The following is a 23,422-nucleotide window of genomic DNA, read 5'->3' as shown; positions in this document are numbered from 1 at the left end:
CGTCCCCTCCGTGCACTGGGTGACTCCAGTTCCAGGCTCCACTCCTCTTGCAGGAGCAGAACAAGGGGGCTGGAGAGTGCAGACAGAGCTCGGACTGTATAGCAAAGCAGCCCCGGCAGCTGGTGCCCTGCTTTTAACGAGCAGTAATATTCTGCCTGGAAAATTGTGCTGAGGAGAGCCCTTGACTGCATCCGAAAGCAAAACAGTGCAGGTAGGTGTCCTGCCTAAAATCATCCCGGAAAAGCATGGCACGGATTGTTTGTTCTCTTTTAATAATCCTGAAGCACAGTATTAGCACGGGGCTATTCGGATTAAACGCAATTAGTTGAGTGCTTTCTGTGCAATGTGAGATTTAAAAGTAGCACATCATCTTGCTGCAAAATGTAGCATTGACCAATATTATTGCAGGGTTTCTAATTCATGGGGGGGGGGGGGGGGGGGAGAGAGTTTGGAAGTAGCAATTTATCCAGCGTGTGATTCTGGCTTCTCCTTCAAAGTAGGTAGATTTGGATATGTGAGATTGTAAAATACAGCATTGCATTTTGGGCTAATTAAGTTGCTTTACTGATGTGCAAAACTTGTAGGCTGTATGCTGCCAAAGAAGGAAATGTGTGGATGAGTGGGAAAGAAGACAAAAGCAATGTTAAGGGGCTTCGGTTAGGAACAAGATCGAGGTTTCCAGTGATCTTGACAACACAAGCTCTCATTAATGCAGGTTTGGCTTTCAATAAATCATGAAGTCCTGTAGGCAGCATCGGACAGGATTCGAGATGAAGCGGTTCATTATAAACTGCTCCAGTGCACGGGGATAGATACCAAATCTTCATGTGAGGGAGGTTGAGCGTGTTCAGCAGCCGTCAAAAAGTTCCAGCCGTGCACAACGTTGAACTGGCAAATGGTGAAGGAAAAGGGAAATCAGTGGGGACTGGTAGGGGGGGAAGCAGGGGGAGATGTCAGTGCTTGTCACAAATTATTGTTTACTGCCCCCCCCCCCCCCCCCATCTGCTTCTCATTTGGGCAGGTGTTTATGTCTTGGGAAGGATTGTGAGGCGTTCCTGGTTTCTGTTTGTAACAAATCAATGATTTCAGTTAGATGGGGGGGGGGGGGGGGGGGGGGAAGCCTACCCTTCCCTACCCTACCCTACACTACAGCATGGTTAGAGCTCATAGCTCTGCTATCTAGTTTCTTCTACCACTCTCACCTCTTCCTGCACCTGTTAACCCCTTTCCCCTTCTGTTTCCTCAATTCATGCTCACTGTCTTCCTCTGTTGGTACTCCCTTTTAACCTTCTCAGCATTTTTCTCTTTTCAGTGCCTCCGCTGCAGCTTACTCTTATCCTTTCCCCACAGTATAACTACTGCTATCATAGAATTCCCGCTTAGAGTGCTCTTAAAGGGCATCTAACTTTTGTCACCCTTTAGAGAATCTACCCCCATATGACAATGCATAATGCAATAGGTACCAAACAGGTAATGGCTTCACATAACTCTTCCGTTCGATGTTTCCCTATGTGTCTGTGCCAATGATCCTTATTCTACCACAACATCACATTGTAACTGTTCATACCGAAGTCGGCGTACGCCTCTCTGGTACTATGTAAGCCACATTGAACCTGCAAATAGGTGGGAAAATGTGGGATACAAATGTAACAAATAAATAAATAAATTCCCTTGCTCACTGCCACTACCCTCTCTTTTATCTCTGCCTCCCTTACACAGTGCTGCCTTATGTCCCTACCTCCTTACCTCAAACTACCACTCTCTCTTACCCTCACCTCCCCCAGTTGATAATCCCTGCTCCCCCTTCCCCACATGTTGCTGTTTCCACCATTCTGTTTCACTCCTACATCCTTCTCTTTGGTACTGCCACTGATGTCACTTCTTTGTGCTCTCTGTTGCAGTTCTGTCTTACTGCCTGACAGGGCGCAGTTCCGATGAATTTGTTGGAGTTATGTGGTTCTCATAGTCTTGTCTTATTATTACAGACCTTTGAGAAGTCAGTTTGTATCACAAGAATGACACAGACTGATGCCACACTCTATCACTGTAAAAACATAACAGAGTTAAGGGGAAAGTTCTCAATATGGGCCACCCATTAAGATGTGTTGTTTTATCATTAACCCCAGTTGTTAGTAACTAGGTCTCCTTGCATAAAATGAGACCTGTGCTAATATAGCATGAGTTAGTGGTAAAGGCCACATTGATAGTGTTCCAGTTATAACATGGGCTGCCATTAAGATAGGCTATTTTACCACTAACTCATGTTATTTTTGCACTGGTCAGTGTAAACACAGAAGAACACAGTCTTCACAAATTTAAAATGACAAATAACACAGCAAAGATGACACAAAAATGGGGTCTTAAGATGATGTAGAGAAAGTCCAAATTTATTGATGAGTCCAAATCAATAATGTAACTCAAAGAGACTCTCAGGTTAACAGTGAAACTAACCCATCTTAATGGTAGCCCACATTGATAATTTCCCCGTAAGGGATGTAGAGGGGCATATTTGAACGGGGGCGCCCATCTCTAATGACAGCCCTGCTAAGTGGCTTACCCAACTGTATTATCGAAACAAGATGGCCGGCCATCTTTCATTTTGATAATATGGTCGGGGCCGACCAAATCTGAACATTTGGGCTGTCCTTAGAGATCGCTGGCGTTAGAGATGGCCGCCATTGGTTTTCGCCAATAATGGAAACTAATGGCGGCCATCTCAAACCTGAGCCAGCATTTGTAGTGCATTGGTCCCCCTCACATGCCAGGACACCAACCGGGCACCCTAGGGGGCACTGCAATGGACTTCATAAATTGCTCCCAGGTGCATAGCTCCCTTACCTTGGGTGCTGAGCCCCCCAACCCCCCCCCCCCAAACCCATTACCCACAACTATACAACACTACCATAGCCCTTAAAGGGTAACGGGGGGCACCTAGATGTGAATACATTGGGTTTCGGGTGAGTTTTGGAGGGCTCCCATTTACCACCACAAGTGTAAAAGGTAGAGGGGGGATGGGTCTGGGTCCGCCTGCCTGAAGTGCACTTCAGTTCCCACTAAAAACTGCTCCAGGGACCTGCATACTGCTTTGATGGAGCTGGGTATGACATTTGAGGCTGGCAAAAAAAATTTTAATTTTTTTTGGGTGAGTGAGAAGGGGTTGATGACCACTGCGGGAGTAAGGGGAGGTGATCCCTGACTCCCTCCGGTGGTCATCTGGTCAATTCGGGCACCTTTTCTAGGCTAGGTCATGAACAAAAAGGGACCAAGTAAAGTCAGCCAAATGCTCGTCAGGGCCGGCCTTCTTTTTTCCATTATCAGCCGAGGACGGCCATCTCTTAACCACGCCCCTGTCCCACCTTCGGTACACTGCTGACAAGCCCCCTTGAACTTTGGCTGTCCCTGTGATGGAAAGCAGTTGAAGCCGGCCAAAATTTGCTTTTGATTATACCAATTTGGCTGGCCTTAGGAGAAGGCCGGCCATCTCACGATTTGTGTCAGAAATGGCTGCCCTTCTCCTTTGAAAATAAGCAGGGTAGTTATCAAAGTGGGCTAACATCAAGATGTTATTTTACCACTAACTTGTACTATTTTATAATAGGTCCCATTTTATGCAATGAGACCAAGTTACTAATAACTGGTGTTAACAATCAAATAATATGTCTTAATGGTTGCCCGCATTGATAACGCCCCCCCCCCCCTGATTCTACTGAATGCCTTAGTGTACTCAACTGAACCACACAACATTGGAGGAGGTAAGGAATGTTGTCTGTACATCTTACTCCTCTCTTCAGGACTCAAATAAAATGTAGAGGGACAGGATTCCTCACTTTGCACAAGATGAGAGAAGAAACAAACTGGACTTCAAAATGGAAAAAAAGATGTGGAGACAGGCAGAGAATGAGAAACGTGTCAAAAATAAAAAGAGAAAGAAACAGAAGAAATGAGGAAAGTATGAAAGGTTTGAAAAGGCATGAAACAATAATGAGACAGAGAGAATAGAAATGAAGGAGACTCAAGGAAAGAAGGCACTAGCCCATAATAAATCACATGAAGCTGGAAGTGAAGAAATGTTGGAAAGTAGTATATAAGGAGGAAAGTAGTATATTTCATTATTTTTTAAAATCAGAATTTCTTACTGGCCTTTTCATATGGGAAGAATGAAAGGAGCAGAAAGGAAACAATGAATGAAGGGGAATGAAAGAGAGAGAGAAAGAAAGAAAGAGAGAGAGAGATGGAAGACAGGGGCATAAAAGAAATAGTTTTGACACCATCCTCCTCTTTTCTTTTCCAGTGGACTCCCTGACATTATTAGTATAGACTTGGGTTGTCTAGGATAATGGAGAAAAGAATGAAAGATGTGATGGGACAGACTCTGAAAACAGTGGAGAAAGGACACGATTAATAGCCAGACCTGATATGCAACTCCTACTAGAGGCAACCAGGCTGGAGCAGATTTTAATGATGAGTAATGATTTGAGACCATGACTAGCTGTTTTAGGCAAAAGGTGGTCTCGGATATTCTTTGCTTTTCTCTTAATTCCCAAAAACAGTGATGGCCGAGTTCCTTGATGAAAACATAATTTGCCTATCCAGTTTAACAACTCATCAGCAGTCATCACGGAGAAAATAAAAAATGCTTACTTTTAAAATAGATTGTTCTCTCGTGTAGAAATATTGCCTTATTTTAACATGTAAAACTCTAAAATGGAAATTAGTATAATAGAAATAGAAGATGTCAGTTGAAAAAAAAACAATTTGGTCTATCTACTCTTCTCATTCATATCTGTCTACTGTGCGATGCTTATCGTGAAAAGCGGTCTATCGAATGCAATAAATCAAAGCAATAAGTCTTCACCTTCCAATAATCTAGGGGAACATTCCCAGTGTTCTTTTCTTTATTCATGTCACACCTTAGATAACCTCTAATCTTTGATAAAAGTAGTCTGAAAGGAGAGACACATTGGCTTATGAAACTCAGCCCAGCACTGTCTTTGCTTTTTCTCTGGATTCCCCCATGTTGTCTTCTTGTCTGCACCATATACAGAATGTTTCTGCCCTTTAAAAATGAAAATTGCTAGCAAGAAATATACCTAGATTTGAATTTGCTCATTGTATCACTAGACTATTCTTTTTTTTTTTTAGTCTATGGGAATCCACCTGCCCTAACAGAGGAAACAAAATTATTAGTTAGCTTTGGAGTGCAGTACAATATACATGATCATTCTTGTTTTAGTCAAAAATATAAGCATACATTTTTTCCCTCATAGTCATTCTGGCATTAAGCAAGGAGATAATTCTGCATAGGTCATCTAAGGTTAGGTGCTGGGATGAAAGGCACTAAGTAGGAATTCTGTAATGGCATTTAAGCGCTCAATTGCTGTTATGGAATATGAATGTGTCTGCAGTTACATATCTAACGTCAGGCATGAGCACCTAAATGCAGCAGTATTAAGCGTAATTGATAATATCCTAAAAACTTACTGGCCGAGGTTCAAATTGATTTAGCAGGGCCGCTGACTAGTTAAATCACTTTGTCAAAGCTAGCTGCTAATTTTCAGTGCTAAATGCCGTTGAGATTTGCAGTTCGCGCCTAACTCAAAGCCAGCTATTTTGGAGGCGTTCCAGGGGTGGAGTGAGTACTTCACCACTTAAGTGCTGATTTTCAGACGTTAACCCCTGAAATCTATCTAGCGCACCTAGCATTGCATGCAAAAATCCAAGTGTATACTGTAACAACACATGTAACTTAATTGGCTTAACAAGCCAATCAGTATAACAATAATGCGCACTAATTGGCAATAATTAGAATTTATGTGCATAATGTGCTAAGTGTATTTGGTATTCTGTGCCTAAATTCTAAATCGTGCAGGCAAAAAGGGGGTGTGGTTATAGGCAGGGAAATGGGTGTTTGTGGGCATTCCAAAATTTACATACATTCTTATAGAACACGGACCAACACGCTTAAATCTATGTGCAGGGATTGATGCCACATTTTCGTTGGTGTAAATGGAGGCATGTAGTTTTGGGCGCTAGGATATCAATATAGGTTCCTCCATATAGAATACGCTTAGGCAGAACTGTTTTCCGTGTGGATTTTCTAGGCACCATATATAGAATCTGGCACTTAGTGGACAGATTTAGTGCATAAATGGGACCACATAAAAGTCTATCCTATCTTTATGTGTTACCCCACGGCTGCTTAAGTGCTGAATGTCGACTGAAGTGGCTATGTGTTAGCCGGCTCAAAAATAATCAGATATCGCTCCGTGTTGCGACTGCACCTCGAATACTGCATTCAATTCCTGTCACCGCATCTCAGAAAAGGTATTCAGAGACGAGCGACAAAAATAATAGAGGGAATGGGATGACTTCTCTCTGTGGGAAGGCTAAAAACAGCTAGGGCTCTTCATCTTGGAGAAGAGACAGGTGAGGGGAGATAAGATAGAGGTCTATAAAATAATGAGTGGAGTGGAACGGGTAGACATGAATCGCTTGTTTACTCTTTCCAAAAATACTAGGACTAGGGGGCACACAATGAAGCTACAAAGTAGTAAATTTAAAACGAATTGTAGAAAAATTTCCTTCACTCAATGTGTAATTAAACTATAAAATTCATTGCCAGAGAATGTAGCTTGATGGACATATCCCAGCCTTGCTTATGCCCCACCACATCCACACTCTTTTCACAATTTTGTGCTGTGGAAGTTAGGTACTAATATTACACAACAGAACCTAAGAGCAGTTACACGAGTAACTACAAATTAGTGACAGTTAACTCCAATAATCTCCTATTATTGGTTGTCAATTCACACCTAATTAGGCAATTAACTTATGCACATAACTAACACATTTCTATAACCTGTGCACTCAATTTTGCATGCTAAATATAAAAATTTGTGCACAGGATTATAGAATGAGGGAGGTAATGCATAAATGATTGTGCGCTGATACTGCATGAGTGGCATTATAGAACAATGTTAACTGCATATTGCGTCAGGAGGTGAAAACGGGACGGATTATGGGTGGTGAATGGGCATGGATTGCACACTGCTGCATTTAGGTGCTCATGCCTAAAGTTAGATATGGAACTGTGGGTTAAATTACTTGTCCAGAGTCACAAGGAACTGTAGTGGGATTCGAACCCGTTACTATTTGCAGAACTGTTTCACTGTTTATGACATTGCTCCTGTTAATGATAAAATGGCCAGAAAAGCCAAAGAAAATGAAAATTCCTGTAAACAATGCAGGAAATGACACAAAATGAAAATTTTCAGCTGAGCTTTCCTATCAGACACTGGTGGTGTTAAGGTAAAACTAAAGCAAGGTTTCCTTGTACTACTGAAAGCAGTCATAATACTGTCACTCTGCACAAGCACATTCTGAGGCCCTTTTACAAAGGCGTGGGATTTCCTGCTCATGTATAACACATGCCAAGTTGGCACTACTGCCCGGCTAGTGCGTGAGTCAGGCAGTAACAAATTTGGTGCATGCCGAATCCCGTGGTAGAACATAATTTTCTACTTTCTACCATGGGCCGCTTACCCTGCGGTAAATAGCATTTGGCGTGCACTGTATGCTTACCGTGCAGATAGCACTTGAGACCTTACCACTAGGTCAACGGGTGGTGGTAAGGTCTTAGTCCAAATACGGACGCATGCTGGTTTCAATTTTAGCGCACGCCCATTTTCTGGCCCCTTAAAAAGGCCCATGGTAAAAAAAAATGGCCCAGCGTGCGCCCAAAAGACGTGCTCGCACAACCGCGGGCTACTTTTTTACTGCGGCTTGGTAAAAGGACCCCCGTGTGATTTTATGTTTTGATTGTGTATTGTTTATTCCATATTCCTGAAATAGGATCATTCGTTGTTCAATTCTAGATGTCACAAATTAACTTGGACTCCTGATACAGGCTGTATTGTCGAAACACAGCCCATGTCGAGTCCCATATAGAAATCAAATTGCATTGATAGGAATAAAGATTTTGATTAGAAGTTTGGCGTGTACTTTCTTCCTTTTTCACCAATTTGGCATATTGGTTATCTCCACCGTTTGGTGTTTTTTTTAAATGTACTGTTGAAAAGCAGTCATATATGTATCATTTAATTTCTAAGGTAAATGCTGAAGATTTTCAGTCACTAATGTAGATAAGCCTCTTAGGAAGAAGTTATCAATGTGGGATGTTTTTAAGATTGGTTATTGTCCTGTTAACCCAGGTATTTTTTTTTACTGTTAACCCAGTTTATTAGTAACTAAAGGGGTCTTTTATTATTATTTGTTACATTTGTATTCCACATTTTCCCACCTTTTGCAGGCTCAATGTGGCTTACATATAACCGTTAACGGCGTTAGCCGATTCCGGTCTGAACAAATACATGGTATGAATCAGGGGCGTAGCCAGACCTCGCTGGGAGGGGGTGCCAGAGCCCGAGGTGGGGGGCACTGTTTAGCCACCACCCCCGCCGTCGCCCTCCCCCCCAGCCACTGCAGCCACCACATTGGACCCCCCCTCCCGCCACCAACCCTCCCCCGTCGTCGCCCGCCCCGCCGCCGCATCAGATACCTCGTTTGCTGCAGCCAAAGAGAGTCTTCTTTAGTTCAGCACCGGAGTAACGCCTTTGTTCAAGGAAGTTCCTGCTGTGATCAGCAGTTTCTGACGCCTTACGTGCAGGATGTAAGGTGTCAGAAACAGCTGATCACAGCAGGAACTTCCTTGAACGAAGGCGCTACTCCGGCGCTGAACTAAAGAAGACTCTTCCGCTGCAGCAAATGAGGTATCTGATGCGGCGGTGGGGCGGATGAGGATTGGTGGCAGGAGGTGGGTTCAAGGGTATCGTCGCCAGGGGGCCAGGCCCAAATCTACAGGGGCCCAGGCCCCCTCAGGCCCCACGTAGCTACACCACTGGTATGAATGAATACAAAGTGATATTGTGGTAGAATGAGGTACATGTAAGGTAGGTACAGTTGGGGGAAACTTAGAGAGGAAAAGGGGGAAAAAGAGACAGGTAATATTCGTTACGGTCTATGGTTACATTGTGTCGCAAGTGTCCAGGTATTTTTATGTTGGGTCGGTGAGGTATGCTCTTCTGAACAGGTTTGTCTTTAGTGCCTTCCGAAAATTTAGGTGGTCGAGCTTTGGCAATGCAGTCCATAATTGTGCATTTAGGTAGGAAAAGCTGGTTTACTAAGATGTGCTTATGTTTTTAGCTCACGCTAAAAACCAGCTGGTGCTAAACGCAGAGATGCCCACTGTATTCCTATGGGCATCTCAGCATTTAGCGCCAGCTAATATTTGGAGCGAGCTGAAAACACTAGCACACCTTAGTAAATTACCCCCTAAATCTCATCCCATTAAATGGGATCTGGGTTAAAATAGCATGAATTAGCAGTAAAATAACAGTAGCCCATGCTGATAATTTCCCCTCCTAGTTGTCTAACCAGTGTCATAGAAATTTGTAGCAAACAGTTGCATGGAAAAAAAACAATGAAGGTGAACCACTGGAAAAAACATTTAAAGAGCTCTTTTGCTGGCATTTACAATGGACCCTTTTTACTAAACCACATTAAAATTTTGCAGTTGCCACATGTTCGTAAACAAAATATCTAAGCTTTAAGTACAAAGGCTTTGCACTAATTGTTTGCACTTAGAATCAACTACGGAGATGGAATTACCTACTGTGTTAAGAGATAGTGCACAATAAGGTACCATAAGCTAAGTTAAATGTGTGGTGTAGTTCCTCCCCATTCCTTTTTGGTAAGTTAAGGTGGGAATTAGCATGTGCGAAGTGTCAAGTTTTTCTGTTAGCACAGGTGTACGCTAATGGCATTCTAATTCCTGTGTTAATTGCGTAATGCACTATTGGGAAACAGTACTCAATATATCATATATATCAACTTGTTAATATCTACTTTGTAGGCTATGAGTTCAAATAATGGTGAAAGAGGCAAAATAAGCTCATTATAAAACAGGGGTGAGCAACCCCAGTCCTCATGGGCCACACCCCAATCAGGTTTTCAAGATTTCCATAATGAATACACATGAGATCCATTTGTTTACATTGGAAGTAGTACATTCAAATAAAGCTCATGCATACTTATTGGAGAAATCTTGAAAACTCAACTGGATTGTCGCTCTCAAGGATCGTCTTGGTTGCCCACCCCTATTATAAAATGATCTCTTGTTTATGTATTTTTAGAGAGGGGGGGAGAGGGAATCCCATACTGAAGATTATAGTTATGTTTGTTTTGTAAACTCATATATTGAAAGGATCAAGAGCTGAAGTTTGAAGTAAATTGGGGGGGGGGGGGGGGGGGGATCTGCTGAATCCAAAAGAAGGAAGATAGTCTCCTTGTCATAGTCATTTCCAAACTAAAATATACCAAAATTATTAAGGAATCCTTTTACAAAGGTGTGCTAGCATTTTTAGTGCGCACTAAAAATTAGCAGATGCTAACCGTGTAGATGCTCATCGAAATAATATAAGTGTCTACATGGTTAGCACATGCTAAAAATGTTAGTGTATCTTTCTAAAAGACCCCTTAATCCCCCACTGCAAAGCTTAGCCTCCATTATGCAGGATTTTGAAAAATAATTCTAATCCTGATGGACTTCTCATTTTGGAATAAAAGCAACCTAGAATAGGGACAGCACAGGTGCACAATAATTAAGGGAGGATGGCTCTTATGCATTGCAGGTTGAATGAGGCATTATGACATCACAGTATTAGCTTTGGTTACCAGAGAATGAAACTCTCACACTAAGGGGGGGGGGGGGGGGAGTTACCAACCTGGGCTATTGTTAACACGTGTTATTTTGCCACTATTTTAGCAAGGTTCCATTTTATGCATTGAGATCTAGTTACTAGTAACCCAGGTTAACAGTAAAATAAAATGTCCTAACAGTAGTCCACATTCATAACTTCCCCCCTATGTGGCAGTGAGGTAGTGCATTTTAGTCCGTCAGTGACAGTTCAAGAATTTCTTTTGCAAGTCGTTTATCTTGATTTGCTAATACGCTTCTATATTATTTTAAATAAGGTCACACATAGACACAGTGCATTGAGCCCACTTGGATGCCCAGAAAAAAGGTACCAGAATACCATATAAACATTTTATTGTTTCATGTGTCTGAGCCTACGGAATGCCATTTCTCATTCAGTGTTTTCCACAAATAGGAGAAATCAGTCAGGGCAAATTATATCTCAAGGAAACGTGGTATCCAAATATAGGCAGGTCTGCTTCATTTGAGACACTTCATTGAGTATCAAAAGCTTCGATGAATTTGCCTTTTAAAGTAGGAATTCCAGTAACCCAAAAGCTTGCAGTCTATATGTTCTCTTTTGACTGTAATACACCGTGTCGGATTTTAAAGCAACCCAAAATATAAAGGAAAATGGGAAATTTTGCACAATTCCAAACTGCCTTTGCACAGCTGAATTCAAATGGAATAGTAAACCCTGGCACAATTGTAATGGCTGCAATGAAATTTGGTGACAGGATAAAATTTCCAAGGGTAAATCTTGATCTCAGAAATTCAGTGAATTAAAATGTGGTGGATATTGGAAGTAAAGCCAAGAAATATCAGAAAATAGTAACCTTTAAATGACTGATTCTGAATCAGCTTTTATTAATTTCAATATATGATTATAGATCATTTAATTCTCTATAAAAAATAGTGTCTCAATATTATTCAATAGTTTTCCATGAAACAACTTGGCAATAAAAATAATTATGTTTATACTGAAAAAGACATTAGTGTCAAGAACAAAAGGATGAAAAAAACTGGCTTTCAAGCATCCAGGCACCGACTTAAGAGACAACACAGAGAATTTTCACTTGCTTCACCTGAACACAACAATAAAAGCATAGACTTTGTGAAATAATTCTAAATATAAAAACTCAATGAAAATTGTCATGCTAATTGTTTCTTCTCAGATCTATATCTTTTGTGGAATTTAACAAAATAAGGCAGAGTACCAGATTATTTAAACCATTGTTTGAGAAATTGGTGGCATTTAATGGATATTTAGGCTGTCTTGAAGCTATTGTTCTGGAGATATTAGCTAAATAAAATACTGTAGATCAGTATAATAATAATGATAACATATGTACCTTAGGATGAAGAACTTGAGATTTTCCTATTTAATTAATAGTGTATTTGTAAAAATGTAAATTAAATTAAGCTCTGGAACTCTATACATTCTAGTGAAGAAACATTTCGGAGAATTAAAGTCTTCCTTCTGTAATGTTATTGGTACACAGTTGTACAATTTGATTTTTTTTAAACGTACACAGTTGATTCTTCACCAGATCATCTCTGGAACCTGATTACGATGATTTATGAACAAAATTGTCTTATGATAAATTATGTAAGAAGAATCATGCCAGGGATTACGCTGTTATAACAGGAATCTATATATTATATATGGACAGTAAAATACTGCAAATGGAAAGAAAGCCTCCACTTTCATTCATGGAGAGCTAACGATGTGGGATAAATGAAAAAAGAAGCTCAAACTGATGTGGATTGCAATTGGATTTATTTCATTGGTATTAGAAGACTGCAACCAGTTTTATCCTGAATTTGGTGCATATTATGATGTGTGGAAGTGTTTGCTTGATGGATGAAAATTTAAATGCACAGATGTCCTCAGCTCAACAGCGCTGCTAGTTTGTATTTTCACTTGTTCAACTAATTGGAAGTACAGCTCTAGTGACAGATCTGCAGTTTTGCATTGCTCAGACTCTTTTGTGAACTAGTACATAGCATACGAATATCTCTCTGAAGCATAATATTTTTCTTATAAAAGCAACCTTCAGCTGACTCAGATGTGGATCAACATAAGCACTTCAATGACAGAGAGGCTCATCATTTTTATTTCATGTAGGCTCTCTTTTGCATTTCTAGGAATTTTTACTTGCGGGGTGGCATTCTTCGCTCACTTGCTTGACATTTTGAGGAATCATTTAGAAGTCAAAAGCTAGACTGAAAAGTCTATGAAATATCCATGCCTTTTATCTGACCCTTATGCTATGATTGCCTTCTGCACCAATTTGGGCTATATCTCTTAATATGACTCATAACACAATTTCTGCTATATAGAGATACATATTGCTCTTATTTGTGATAGATCCATTAGATATAGATATATGCATGAATAAAATGTGCTTCATCTATAACCTTATTCAATTTATTGATCCTTAAGGACCGTGTTATAATGAGAGGAGAATATGATACATTGATCCGCAAGGCACATGAAACATGAAGCACATTGGATCTCACTGCCTGCTCTATATGGTCAATTGAATTAAAGCATTTAGCCCATGTAATACTCAAGCCTTTTCATAGAAGGAATGTGCAGACTCAGCCCACAGTCTGTAATATCATTATCTACAAATTGTACTAGCTTGATTGATTTGAACCTTAGGAAGATAGTGTAGGTTCTATGACACCTGGGGACATACACAATACTACATTGGCAGAGTATACTAGTGATACATGTAATGCTTTTGTAGAGCACCAAGGGCTTTTCAACCAATCAAAAGCTTAACAGACTGACATGCCTATTGATCTGAATTTTGGTGGTATCACAGTATACTGCAAAAGAGTTTTTGAAAATGATACTGTGTGTGAGCCATATTAAGATATTTTCCTCTGATTTTGCTTGAAACAAAAATGAATTTATTATAAATCACCCACACTAGTACAATTCATATATGCTTTGCAATGAGTTACTGTAAGTTCAGTGGTGCCATCACTTGCATATTTGGCTATTTTCTGCATAATAAGGGGATACCACCACCAATATTTGTGATTTGTAGAAGATGAGATGCGTGATTTACTGCAGTCACATAGATGTTCCAGAATTTCTTGTTATACTTATCTGTTTGTTTGCTGATTATTTACTTATTTATTTATATTTCTAGAAGGAAGGATGCTGGTATAGGGCTGCCCTTGTGAGAAGTAGAGGGGAGGTGTGGGGAGGGGAGGGGAAAGAGGGTCCTGCAGGGTATCTAACCTATTGCAGATTATGCTGTCATCCTCAAAGAGGGAAATCTTTCCCACCAAGCCTTTCACAATATTAATTGCAACATGTTGAAAAGAACCAGACCAAAGACTGATCCCTCTGGCACATCACTGTTAATGCCTTTATCCTCAGACTGAACTCCATTTACCATTACCCTTTATCACCTCTCACTCAACCAATTTCTGAACCAGACAGTCACTTCAGGGGTTATGCCAAGAGGGCTCAGTTTGTTTATGTGTTGTCTTTGTAGAACCATGTCAAAGTCCTTGCTGAAATCTAAATACACCACCACGTCTTTCTTCACACAATCAAAAAACCCTATTTGATGTATCTAACTTGTAAAACCATGTTGCCTTGGATTGAATTCCAGAAACTCCACTATCCTCTCTTTTAGGAACATTTCCATTAATTTACGACCACTAACTGGCCTGGTGTTCCCAGTATCCTCCTTACTTTTGCTTTTGTGGAGAGGAGCCTCTTATGCCCATGTCCTCTCATCCAGGACCACTCCCAACTCTAAAGTAGAATTGAAAAAGTCACACAACAGGTTACAAGAATCCAAGGGAACGGTACAGTATAGGGGGTGAAGTGCTTCTGTGTACAAAAGAAGAGTGGGATTTTGGGGGTAATTATGCCTGAGTATCTTAAGGTGGCCAAACAGGTGGAACAGATGATGGTCAAAGCCAGAAAGATGCTCGGGCGCACAAGGAGAGGGATGACCAGCAAGAAAAAAGAGGTGATAGTGCCTTTTTATAAGTCTCTAGTGAGGCCCCATTTAGAGTACTGTGTGCAATTCTGGAGACTGCATCTACAGAAAGATATAAACAGGATGGAGTCAGTCCAGAAGGCAGCTACAAAATTGGTTAGCAGTCTGTCATTAAACGTATAGGGACAGGCTTATGACCCTCAACATGTACACGCTGGAAGAGAGGCGGGAGAGAGGAGATATGATAGAGACATTTTAATACTTCAGTGGCATTAATGTACAGGAGGTGAGCCTTTTTCAAATGAAGGAAATCTATGGAATGAGAGAGCATAGGATGAAGTTGTGGAAATAGGCTAAGGAGGAATCTAAGAAAATGCACTTTCATGGAAAGGGTGGTAGATGCATGGAATGGCCTCCCAGTGGAGGTCGTGGAGATGAGGACTGTGTCAGAATTTTAAAAAGCATGGGACAGACACATGGGATCTCTTAGGAAAAGGAGGAGTTAGTGGTTACTGAGGATGAACAAACTGGATGGGCCATTTGACCATTATTTTTTGTCATGTTTCTGTGTTTTTCTGTTTCTAATTGTGATCACAGAACAAAAAATATTTATCAAACAGTTCTACTTTATTCTCATCTGCCTTTCTGTTAATTCCAGAGACTCACAATGTTACTTTTGCATTACCTCCTGTTACTAATATATCTAGAAATAAGTTACCTCCCCTACCCCATTTTATTGTATTGGTTAATTTTTCTTCCATTTGCTTATTTGCTTTTCAGACTGCTTTCCCAGCGTATCTTAGCTTTTCCTGATATTATTGTTTGAGTCCCTCTTTCTATGATCTCTTGTAATTTATGGAGGCTAATCCCTTTCTCTTTACCTTTTCATCTACTTCTTTCAAAGGTGGAGGAGTGGCCTAGTGGTTAGGGCGGTGGACTTTGGTCCTGAGGAACTGAGTTTGATTCCCACTTCAGGCACAGGCAGCTCCTTGTGACTCTGGGCAAGTCACTTAACCCTTCATTGCCCCATGTAAGCTGCATTGAGCCTGCCATGAGTGGGAAAGCGTGGGGTACAAATGTAACAAAAAAAAACCCCACTCTGGCCTCCTTTGCCTCCTTCTTTTATGTACGTTCCTATCAAAAAGACTGGTAGACCTTAAAATATTACCTTTCATTTGTAGCCACTGCCACTTCTCCCAGATGTTCCCACCCTGCTTTTGAGTACTAAGGTAAGCTCTCATCTTCTCAAGGTTGGCTTTAATGAAGTCTAGGACCCTAATTTGTGAATGAACCATCTCCACCCATGTCTTTATACTGAACCACACCATCAATGACACCCACTACATCATCATGAACACTCTTCCCATTTTTAAGCAACAGATCTAGTATTATCCCTCCCATATTGGTTCCGTTACTAGTTGCCAGAACAGTTGCTCCTGTAGATAATCTAGGATCTGCCTACTTCTAGGTGGCACCATAACTAGGATGTCCTAATCAACATCTGACAACCAGAAATTTCAAGTGTGTGTCCTTTTTCATAGCAATACTTTAAGGGGGGAATTCTATAAATGATGCAAAATTCTATAAATTCAGCACCAGAAAAAAAATCGGTGTTAAGCACTGTTCTAGAGAGGGCACTCACTCTTTATAGAATTGAGCTTAGAGTGCATTCAGAAGTTGGAACAATCCCTTCTGGGCCATATGGGAAGAATTTTACAGAAAATGGAGATGGTTGTGCAACCAACCAAAACAAAGCAGAGATAGCCCAGGGAAGGAGAAATCTCAAGTCCAGTCTCAAATAAGTTTATTGAAAAATGAGCCAACTCTGCCAAGTTTCAGCACTCATGCATTCGTCAGGGGTCACGTGTACAATTCTTCATTGGCAATGTGTTCACAAAAATCCAGTATGTATCCAACACATTTTAATTCAATTAATATAAATGGACCTCAACAGTGTCACGCTGCAATATCAAAACTTTTCACAGTGATTTACACACCAATGTTGTCATTGGTCCAAGCCTCCCTCTATTCTACTTCTTCAAAATTCTTAAATATAAATATATTTATCTCTTAATGTTCAATACTCATCTTATAAGTTGGCGCTCAAATAAAGTGTCGGCATTGGGGAACTTCTAATCCAACATGTTTCATAATAAAGTTTTTTCAAGGATGTCCCCTAATACTGCTGACTGAAGACTGATACAGCTATGAACCACTAAAGAACCACCAAATATGTGCCATGTGACTCTGCCATCATAGTGTATGTTTGCTGGTTCTTCAGCATTGAAAGCATGCACGTTTGTGCTTTTTTTATGTGCCAATGAAGAATTGTGCATTTGGCCCCTGATGAAGGCGTTGAGTGCCGAAACTTAGTCGAGTCATTTTTCAATAAACTTATTTGAGACTGGACTTGAGATTTCTCCTTCTCTAGACTATCTCTACTTTGTTTTGGTCACTTGTGCTGTTTTTGCTGAGTATTTTGCTTCTATTTTTGCTGCGACAACAAGGCAATGTTCGATATAGGAGATTTAAAATCACGACTTTCAGATATGGAAAAAAAATGTTCAGTCTCATTTATAGAATGCTGCTATATTGTTTCATGCCTCAGCTGTTATACTTATCAAACCAATGTACTACTACTACTATTTAACATTTCTAAAGCGCTACTAGGGTTACGCAGCACTGTACAATTCAACATAGAAGGACAGTCCCTGCTCAAAGAGCTTACAATCTAAAGGACAAATGTACAGTTAGTCAAGTAGGAGTCATCAAATTGGAGCAGTCTAGATTTCCTGAAAGGTATAGAGGCTAAGTGCCGAAAGCAACATTGAAGAGGTGGGCTTTGAGTAAGGATTTGAAGATGGGTAGGGAGGGGGCTTGGCGTAGGGGCTCAGGTGAAGCAGAATGGGCGGAGCCTGGAGTTGGCAGTGGTGGAGAAGGGTACTGAGAGGAGGGATTTGGCCTGTGAGTGGAGGTTTCGGGCGGGGATGTAAGGGGAGATGAGGGTAGAGAGGTAATGAGGGGCTGTATACTGAGTGGATTTGTAGGTAAGAAGGAGAAGCTTGAACTGAATGCGGTATCTGATCGGAAGCCAGTGAAGTGACCTAAGGAGAGGGGTGATATGAGTATATCAGTTCTGGCGGAATATAAGACGTGCAGCAGAGTTCTGAATGGATTGAAGGGGGGATAGGTGGTTAAGTGGGAGGCCAGTGAGGAGTAGGTTGCAGTAGTCAAGGCGAGAGGTAATGAGAGCGTGGATGAGAGTTCGGGTGGTGTGCTCAGAGAGGAAGGGGTGAATTTTGCTGATGTTAAAGAGGAAGAAGTGACAGGTCTTGGCTGTCTGCTGGATATGCGCAGAGAAGGAGAGGGAGGAGTCGATGATGACTCTGAGGTTGCGGGCAGATGAGACCGGGCGGATGAGTGTGTTATCAACTGAGACTGAGAGTGGAAGAAGAGGAGAAGTGGGTTTTGGTGGGAAGACGATAAGCTCGGTCTTGGCCATGTTCAGTTTCAGGTGGCGGTTGGACATCCATGCAGCAGTGTCGGATAAGCAGGCCGATACCTTGGCCTGGGTCTCCGCGGTGATGTACAAATAAATCTTTCATGTCCAACAGTGTAGCAGAATGCTTAAAAGCAGGGTTGCACAAAATTCTGAACAGAGTCCCTGTTTCACCTTTAAGCTGCTTCAGGGGAAGATCCAACCTCTCCAAGTACGGACAGTGTTCTCAGTGTCCTTAGTCAGTGATATTGAATATTATATATTTGAAAATACTGGCTTTTTATTGCCAAATATTAATATCTTAATTTATTGTAAGAAAGATTTTAAAAAGTGGAGTATGTTTTATGACTAGTGATTGATAATTGCTATAACTCAAGGCAAGTTATGCAGAAGGGATAATATATTCTGAGGTCTTTTTCGACACTTTGTTTCTATTTGAGATACATTGTTATAGCAGACCGAATCAGTTTACTCATTGAACTGTGGCTTGTTAGTTTTGCTGATTTTCACACAGCTTTGCTCTGTTTTGATTGGTTTTATGATATATGCATAATTTTATAGAGCATTTTTATGTTAAAAAAACTGATTTATGTGTATACTTGGGCTTTCATGTTTATAAATGGGCTTTTATAAAATGAGATCTCCCCTAAAAGTATGTATAATGCAAGCCAGTGCATACTTGTACACTACAGGTGCTCAGGGGCAGAGTTTGAGTGGAGCAGTGACAGAGTTGCAATTTACTTGCATATTTGTAAAATAAGTGCAATCATGCAAGTTGTTTAGACAAGTATTTACACCTGATCTCAAGTTGGCATAACGGTCTAGATTCTATAAATGGTACCTAAAGATAGGCACTGAAATAATGCAGTAAGTTAGTATTCTGTAAAGGGTGCTCTGCTTAGAATGACCTTTACAGAATATTAGCTTAGGGTGCATTTCATGCCTAACTTTGGGCATGCAACACCAAAAAGCACAAATGGACTTTCAGGAGCAGGACAATGAGAAGTTCTTTATTAAGAAGACGTAACATGGGCTGTGTTTCGGCAACTATTCACCTGCATCAGGGATCTAGCAAAATACAAAAATGACAATGAATAAAAAAACATATACAAAATAAATTTCATTAAAATGAATAAAAAGAAACATACTGTATATGTATAATAAACCTATATATATATATATATATATATATATATATATATCTGTAACATTGTACCTCATTTCTGGGATCGCCCGTGCCCCTTCCATAGACACACATCCTTCAGAATTGTGCAGTATGAAATTTAGGAGCACTTGTTATCAAATAGGTTGTAAGACAGATCCACATGTAATTCCTAATTGCTACCAATTAAGTGTATGTTAATGCTAGTGATTGATTGTTATTTCCTAATTAGCTAATTGGTATGTGTGTGGATCTGTGATCTGTGCCCAGAATTGCATGCCCACGTTTGGGTGACCTATAGAGAATCCTAAAGAAAATCTGCACCTTCATCTAGTTGTGATTTCTGCAGGATTTGGGCTAGTGTTTCATAAAGAGAGGTAGAGGTGCCCAGATGTCATTATAAAATAGGCTTATAATAGGTGCCTTCCTGCCATATTAACTTAGGTGACCTGTTATAAAATTAGGGAAAAGGAAAAGGGATTTGATATTTGTTTGCTCTTTTCAAAATCTCACTGTTTGTTTTCTTCATACTTGTAAAAATACTGTATGCATTTCTAGTCTTAATTATTGTAAGCCACATAGCATTGAATAATTATCATTCAGATTATGTGGTATATAAGCACCAATAAATAAATATACTACCTTTCTGTGGTTACAGTCAAAGCAGATCGCATTTTCTATACAGGTACTTATTTTATATCTGGGGCCCAGAGGCTCTGGGGTGCCCAATGCCTCTTCCCCCCCCCCCCTGCACACTATAGCCCCCCAAGCCTCAGTGGGCCCTCTCTGGGCCTACTTTAAAGTGCCTTGGTGGTCTAGTGGCCTCTTCTGGTGCAGGAAAGAACCCCCACTCTTTCCTGCCCGCTGCTCTGTCCAGCACCACCATGTCTTCAAAATGGCTGCCGAGACTTCCTGCGGCAGTCTTGCAAGACTGCATGACCAGTGAGACTGCTGCAGGAGGTCTCGGTAGCCATTAAGAAGAAGTGGCAGCACCGGGTAAAGCAATAGCAGTGGGCAGGAAAGAGTGGGGTTCTTTCCTTCCCCCAAAGAGGTCACTAGACCACCAGGGCTCTTCAAGGTAAGTCCAGGGGGCTGTCGTGTGCAGGGGGGCAATGATCCTTTCTGCCCAGGGGCCCAGATCATTGTCAGTGCGCCCCTGTTAACTGGTAAAGTTTGTGCCCACTTGGGGTATTTTAGTCTTTTACACACAGCTGTGGCAACATACAAATATAAGCAAGGTCTGTATACAGTACCAACTGGTGCAAAAATAGGCACTTTGAAATGATGGTGCATACTTTGCCAGTGAATTTGCAAATATGGTAGAATGCACAAGTATGTGTGAAGCAATAATGCTATAATTTTCACATGTATTTCATAAATATTAGCATGAATATTTACACCAGCTCTAGGGCTGGTGGGATTGCCACACCTGCCACTTAGGCTAGCATTTTATGAAGACAAGTAAGTGTCTAGTCATAATGAATTGAAAGGAGCCACTGTGGAGCAGTTCTATACTGGGCATCTCTATTTAGGTGCTTTGATAACAGCCTATTCTCTAATCATATCTGTGTGCACAGATTCTATTATAGAGCTTATTCCTGACCTATTGTTACAAGATCAGCAAAGGTGGTCCAGGAAAGAAGAAAAACTAATTGTGCAATTAAAACTTTTATTAAAGAAGGATCCAACTTGGCCAAGTTTCGACAATAAAGCCTTCATCAGGGGTTATCAGATTCTTCAATAATAGATACAATGGTCACATGCAGATGTTTTGAATCTTTTCATGTGACCATTGTGTCTATTATTAAAGAATCTGATGACCCCTGATGAAGGCTTTATTGTTGAAATTTGGCCAAGTCGGGTCCTTCAATAAAGGTTTTAATTGCATGATTAGTTCCTCCTTCCTGGACCACTTTTGCTGCCCTTGTACTTCTTATTGATTATGCAAAGGTTGTATTCCTCTTTGTTTTAGTCTTAGAATTGAGGACAAAAATTACAAATCAAGCAGTGTTGGGGGCACCTAAATGGAAATATACAGTATTTGGTACACTCCTTAACAATTTATTTTTAAAATACCATACTTCTTATACCGGTACCATATTTTTCACTTTTGTAAAATGGGGATGTGTCTTAGAATCGATGACATTTTAGAATCAAGGGTTTATTTTTCCACTTTCGCAAAAGAGGGTAACATCTTAGAATCAAGGAAATATGGTATATACATTTTAAATAATATTTTATGAATTTTTAAACAAATTGTAATACTTATGAACTAGATTCAGTAAATGGTGCTCAAAAAAAACGTCACTGAAGAAAATCTGCAAGAGAGCTATTCTATAAACGGCGCTCCAAGTTGGGCACTATTTATAGAATAGTGCTTAGAGATAAGTTCTGTACCAAACTTTGGACACAAGAATTTACACCAACTGAAACCTGATGTAAATCCTTGCTTGTAATTTAGGTGCAGATCCACGGTATTCAGTAATACTGTGTACATCTTTAGTGAATGCCACTAACCCACTCATGCCCCTCCCATGGCATGGCCACGCCCCCTTTTGAGTTGAACGCTATAAGATTTGCGTTTAGCAAGATGCATATGCAAATCCAAATTGTTGCCAATTAATGCCAATAATTACTTGCTGACACCCAGTTATTGGTGCTAATCGACTTGTTAGCCAATGTAGTTGTGCATGCATCTCAGGATAGTATGCAATTTTGCATGTGGAAATTTGCACGCCATTTATAGAATCCGTGGGTATGTTCCCATCCTGTTTTTCTTTCTTTTTGTGTTCTAATTTGCTCATGCCCTTTTTGAATTGTGTAATCACAATAATTTGAATTATAATATTCAGTATATCAAATAAGTTGAAACTTTAGAATACTCACATAACCCAATATAGGCACGACTTACATTTTCATGCCTGAAGGTACACCAACCCTAGAACTGGTGTAATTGTGGGCACCTAAATGTACCAAGGACACACATAACTTACAATATTCTTTAAGTTATGTGCATAAGTAAGTACCTCGCCCATTTGCCTCCCATGTCCTGCCTATGTCTACAACCCCTTGCATTTTCACACTTTACCCTAGATTTTGTAAAGGTTGCCCAGATTTGAGCATGCATCCAGAACTGCATGCAAACGAAATAGTTAACAAGCTGTTAACAATCAATTATTAATCTTAATTGGCACTAATTTGGACTTATGCACAGATCAGCCTATGTGCTATTCTATAACACTGTGTGTATCTTTTGCGCAACCCATAATGGGTGTGGCCATGGGAGGGGTATGGGAGGGTCAGAGGGCAATCCAGAAATTGTGGTGCAGTGTCATAGAATACCGGGGTTACACACTGAACTTGTATGCCAGGATTTACACCAGGTTTCAGCCAGTGTGCCCTTTATAAAATAGCGTATAGGGCTACATTCTATATATCATGCCTAAAAAACTGGCGCTGAAAAAAATATGCCTAGTTGTATTCTATAAACTGTTCCTAAATTTAGTCATGAGCAGTTACATCAAGTAAAACCTGGTATAAATGCCACCGGGTGTGTTCTATAGCAAAATGCATAGACTCCATTATTGAGATAGCAGGAGTTAGACCGGCTAACTCCTGCAGTTACCATTGAACCCAGAAATTCAATGCCGAGGCCATATCCAGCCACCAGCATTGAATTTCCAGAGCTTTTTTTTTTGGCACCGCAAGCATGGCCGGTTAAGCCGATATTCATTGGCTAACTTGCTAGGTTCTAGTGGCCAAAGATAGACCTGCTATTTATGCAGGTCAATCTGGCCACTAAACTTAACTGGTCAGCCGGTGGAAATCAGTGGTAACCAGCTACGTCACACTACATAGCTGGTGACCGGGCTAGCCATTGACCAGGATATTCAGCGGTAGATAGTTGGTTATCCCCCACTGAATATCGGCGGATAGCTAGCTTGAGGGTATTTAACCGGCCAGGTGCCATTCCTGGCCGGTTAAATACTTTAGAATAACGGGTAGTTTTTAGAAACACCCATTCCACGCCCTGC

The 23,422-nt window shown here is 40.6% G+C and overlaps 1 protein-coding gene across 1 annotated transcript in view; it reads left to right on the top strand.

Moving 5' to 3' along the window:
* The first annotated feature begins 119 nt into the window (after window positions 1-119).
* SLC6A1 (solute carrier family 6 member 1) overlaps window positions 120-23,422 on the top strand; it is a 154,560-nt gene continuing 131,257 nt past the window's right edge. The window contains exon 1 of the mRNA XM_030205802.1: window positions 120-211. The gene's annotated coding sequence lies outside the window, so the exon portion shown is untranslated. The remainder of the gene's footprint in view (window positions 212-23,422) is intronic.

This window comes from Microcaecilia unicolor, chromosome 6, assembly GCF_901765095.1.
Source record: "Microcaecilia unicolor chromosome 6, aMicUni1.1, whole genome shotgun sequence".
NCBI classification, from domain to species: domain Eukaryota; kingdom Metazoa; phylum Chordata; class Amphibia; order Gymnophiona; family Siphonopidae; genus Microcaecilia; species Microcaecilia unicolor.
This window is presented reverse-complemented; position numbering and strand designations above follow the sequence as displayed.